The sequence below is a fragment of the Schistocerca serialis genome, chromosome 7 (genome assembly GCF_023864345.2).
Source record: "Schistocerca serialis cubense isolate TAMUIC-IGC-003099 chromosome 7, iqSchSeri2.2, whole genome shotgun sequence".
In the NCBI taxonomy this organism is placed as follows: domain Eukaryota; kingdom Metazoa; phylum Arthropoda; class Insecta; order Orthoptera; family Acrididae; genus Schistocerca; species Schistocerca serialis.
The window spans coordinates 502,857,223-502,862,292 of record NC_064644.1 but is presented as its reverse complement, the minus strand read 5'-3'; the positions used below and the strand labels follow the sequence as shown (position 1 = coordinate 502,862,292).

At 41.3% G+C, this 5,070-nt stretch overlaps 1 pseudogene; it reads left to right on the top strand.

Annotated features, from left to right (window-relative positions):
* The first annotated feature begins 369 nt into the window (after positions 1 to 369).
* On the top strand, positions 370 to 487 carry LOC126413530 (5S ribosomal RNA; annotated as a pseudogene).
* Positions 488 to 5,070: the final 4,583 nt, after the last annotated feature.

Genomic DNA, 5,070 nt, shown 5'->3' with positions numbered 1-5,070 from the left:
GCACGCCAGATCCCAAAGGTGCTTTCTCAAACTTGCAACCCAGAATGCCTCGAGGCGGGATACGAGCTGGTTGGTCAGCTCCGTACTTCCTGAACACTTTAAGGACCGACCCAAAGATCGACTTTGCTGTTTATAATAGATAACGGATCACAGAATTGTGACTTTGCAGCAGACCTGGGTTAACTAATACACTACATGACTGAACAGTGAAAGTTGCAGATTACATAGTTAAAAATGGTAGTTTAACAACCAACTTTCACTGTTTGTCTAATTTTTTGTCGTCTGTATCCCTTTTTGCCTGTTTCATCTACTGCATTTTTCTATTGTCACCTTGCGTCAATGAAATTCTATGTCTCATGTGATATTGAAGGCAACGGCCATGCCGCAGTGGATACACCGGTTCCCGTGAGATCACCTAAGTTAAGTGCTGTCGGGCGTGGCCGGCACTTGGATGGGTGACCATCTGGGCCGCCGTGTTCTGTTGCCATTTTTCGGGGTGCACTCAGCCTCGTGATGCCAATTGAGGAGCTACTCCACCGAATAGTAGCGGCTCCGGTCAAAGAAAACCATCATAACGACCGGGAGAGCGGTGTGCTGACCACACGCCCCTCCTATCCTCAGCTGACGATGACACGGCGGTCGGATGGTCCCCATGGGCCACTTGTGGCCTGATGACGGAGTGCTGCTGTATGTGTTAATCAAGGACGGTTACTGGACCTTCTCTTTTTTGTCTTTGCTGCCGTTTCTATTCCATCTCTCGAAGTTAACCATTCATCTTCTATTATATTCCTCTCTCCTATTCAGTTAAGCGTTGTATAACGCTCTGTTTTAAACTCTCGGCAATCTATCGTTCTTTTGACTTATCTGAGTCCCATCATCTTAATTTCGTATCTTCCTGGAACTTCTTCGAATTTAATCAAAAGTTAACAGCCAGTAAATTATGGCCACAATGTATATCCACTTGTGGAAATATTTTGCTGTTTAAAATCAAGTTTGAAAATCTCTATCTTTCTGTTCTGTAATCTATGTAAAACCTTATCGTGAATCTACGTCTCTTCCACTTATACAGCTATCTTTCATGATGCTTAAAACAAGTGTTAGCAATGACTGAGTTCTGTTCTGAGTCAAATTCTACTAGGTGTTTTCTCTTTCGATTCCTTTGCGCTGGTTCATGTATTCATATTATTTTTCCTTCTCTTCCTTTTCCTATTATTGAATTACAGTGCCTCATCCAACTCAATTTTTATTTTCCTTAACGATATGAACATTTTCTTTTGTCTCATTATACATCCTTCCAATCTTTTCATCATTTGAGGACAATAAGCATATAAATTTGTGTTACTGTTAGTGGTGTAGGCATTATGTCTATCTCCGCTTTGATCCCATCCATTTCTCTTTTTAAAATCTATAACCTGCCTAGACAATTATGAGACGTGATATTCCTCCATTCTTCCGCGTACTTACTTCTACACACCCACCCTTGCATATTTGTGTTTGATTTCGTGTTGATAAATTGTACCTTCTCTGTTTCTCTTGTAGGCGCACTGCGCCTATACCCACTACATCTAAAATCAACCTACCCATTCGTCTTTTTAAATTCTCTAAACTATCACTCCCATTAAGAGATCTAGCATTCCAAGCTCCGAGATGTACAACACCAGCTTCAGTTTTCTTAATAACAACATTCTTCTACGTAGTCGCCCCACCGGGATACGAAATGGATACATTTCACCTGTCAAATATTTTAACCATGATGATGCAGTTAACATTAAGCCACACTGTAAAGCTGTATGTTCTCGGAATATATAATGACTGTAGTTTTCCCTTACCCTCTCAATACCAACATAGCAAGGCTAATTGGTTAGTTACAAGGACAGGTCAGTGAAACATCCCTGCTACTAATGAAACAGCTGATGCCCGCGTAGTGCTGTACCGTTGAGGCACGAAAGATACCCGACCTTGCAACGCCATTGGTTCATACGTGGGAATTATTGCAAGAAAATAGAGGAGTAAGATCTTAATTTATTCTTGAAACACTCGGATCACTCAGAGTAATAACTACCGACATTCGGTCCTTAATCTTAGTAACTAAAAGCTGCAACAGACACTACCTGGATTCCAAATCTTGTAATTTTCCGGAAAAGTGCTGTTGATGTTTGGCCACATTGTCCTCAAGATGTTCTCCAAATATGGCAGGGGTTCGCGCGGCTCGCCCCATCGGAGGTTCGAGTCCTCCCTCGGGCATGGTGTTTGTGTGTGTTGTCCTTAGCGTAAGTTAGTTTAAGTAGTGTGGAAGCCTAGCCACCGATGACCTCAGCAGTTTGGTCCCACAGGAACTTACCACAAATTTCGAAAAAGAAATATGGTAAGGCAAACTGAAAGAACTTTTTCTTGTGAGAAAGTTACCTTGGTAGGAATAATTTCTGTACTTTCAGAGAGTGCCTCGGCAAACTACGTTTTTTCCTATTTTCTCGTACAGAGCTGTCGGTTCTTTGGCATTAAAAACATTACACGCACGAATCTGATTCGAGTGCCAACTCCACAAACATTAGTAGGAGTACAATGCTGATGATTGAACCACTCTTAATGGCCTTAGGAAAACTCGAGTGTTTGGTTATCTGTTCTACAGAGATAATGTCTGTAACAGTGAGTAGTTCACTTGTCTATTAAGGCGAGCTTTGGAACAGTGTACTGGTGAAATTAAGTATACCATCCGGCAGACTGAACTTTTCCCCTCTGTGTGTCTATATACCGCTAGTATTTTATTTGTATGTTCATTATGGATCTGATCGTTTTGGCTGATTTCCGTGATTTTGATATGTAGTTCTGTTGTTAACATGGGAATGAAATGAAAAGAAATGGCGAATCCAGTGAGAGCACGTGACCTAATCGTCGCGAAGATCGCCACTCGAGCTATCGACTTTATCTTTCTCATTTGGACAGCTGGACCACCGGTGACAGTGTGACATACCATCACATAACGAGAGCTTTGAGATTCCGGGCAGCACGTTATTAGCACTGAGCCAATCAGGCCAAAAATGCGATAATGTTAGGCTTAATCCCTTTTTAGGACAATGCGTTTTATCCAGCGTTTTTCCAGTAATTAAATTCCACCATCGGCAAGTAATTAAGAACAAGATAGATGTACCAGTAATTACTCTATAATCACAAATTTCCAATTTTCTAATTCGCTAAGAATTTTCGAAACTGTAAGTTTTATAGTGAGTGAGGAGTTTCTGTCGCTCAGGTGTTTATCAATCAGTGACCACCAAAGATGTGTGTCGTATTCGTCAATTACTGCTGTATAATTTGTAAGAAAACTTTATTTCTCACAGAAAACACTTGAGTCGAGCAGGAAAACCGTGTAAGGCACAAGGTGAAGCTACGAAACCGTGGCAGCACTGCAAGCATGACCTAGACACAGACCAACTAGCAAGTAGGTTTCCAAAGTAGTTCGGTACAGCAACCGATAACCAGAAGTAAGTAAAAGTCGTCACGAGGGGAGTCATTGGTAGGAAGAGAGAGCAAGCGAAATCCACTCAGGGTCGCTGCAGCGGAGCTGTGATAGCGCTTGAGCAAAGGTTGGACCTGCAGACAGCTAGTGACGGCTTGGCGAAGACCTACAAGCCGCTTAGCAGAGGCAGTACAATGCTACAGTGCCGTGGGCTAAGAAGGTTTGTGCGTAATGCGCTCTTCAGAGAGGGAGGGATCAAAAACGATTTACCGTATCGCCAGTGCAGAGTCTGCCTCTGCCCCACACCATACGCTGCCGACGTTCCCTATCCCTGTAACTCGTAATGCCGTGGACAGCGCCACATTGGGCTGCCGTTTCTGCTTAGAAAACTATAGCTGTCGCTTTTTAACATAGTATTTGTCGTCTTTGCTTTAATCCATCCATAATAAACTCTCGCAATACGAAAGAAATGGGGTGGTACGAGGTACTTACGCAAACATTTCCTAAATATCCTAACCAAGTCATGTACTTTGAAACGAAATTTTAAAATTTTGAAAATAACAAGTTTTGATTGATTTATTATATCTGATTTCGTAATTTTTCAGTAAAATGTAACCCAAAAATTTTTAGTTTTAGTAGTGCATGTGACTTTTCACATCAAATGTCACATTTTCAGGTTCAGGACCCTTCTTACATCACTGTATATGTTTAAAAAATATTTTAAACAAAAAATATTTTGTGAATAAAACTCAACGACAGTTATTACCGAATGTAGTGTTTTCAGACTTTTTTGTGGTGGTCAAAAGTACCCTTCTCGTTGATGTGCACATTACAGGAAATGCGATGGTATAGCTAAGACAGAGGTAAAAGATATTTCCAAGTTCTAGACCTACTTATACATCATTACCTATTTAATATATGTTGTAAGTGAAAGTTAACAAAAGTAGTGAAATTTTAAATTTCTTTTAGGTAGGCACAAAGTACTCCTCCTTGGTTGTATGCGTTATGGAAAATGCGTTGATGTTGCTACGGTTAACGCACTAGCGACTAAGTACATGCAGCGGATCTAAAAAAAAGAAACGAGCTGCTCGTTGAGGCCGTGAGGGATGTCTACCGGGTCGCCGTGTCACTCTCTACCTTGCGCAGTCATGCAGATGTGGTGTCTGTGTGTGAGAGGGGTAGGGGGGGGGGGGCGTATACGTTGAGCACACTGCTCTCTAGGCCGTTTGGCAGACTTTCCAGACCGTAGAACAGCTACTAGTCGGTCAAGTAACTCTTCAGTTTGAATCACGCTTGTACCCAACACCAGTCCTCCACCCAGAAAAAGATCTTTGGCAGTACCGCGAATCAAACCCGGGTCCTCTGCATGGCAGACATCTACGCTGACCACTTTTTTCTCAGTTAGTATTACGCAATAATAGACTTAAGGCATATTTTTGTACTACGCATCATGATGAAAATGACTGTAAACACATTATGTATGTACTTATTATTTAATTATTAATCACATCTCCCTACGTTTTCTTTAAAAAATACAAAAAATATTCTTATTATCAGAAATTGTCAATTACACCGAAAAAAATATCGAATGAAACAAAAACCACGACCAGCGGTTT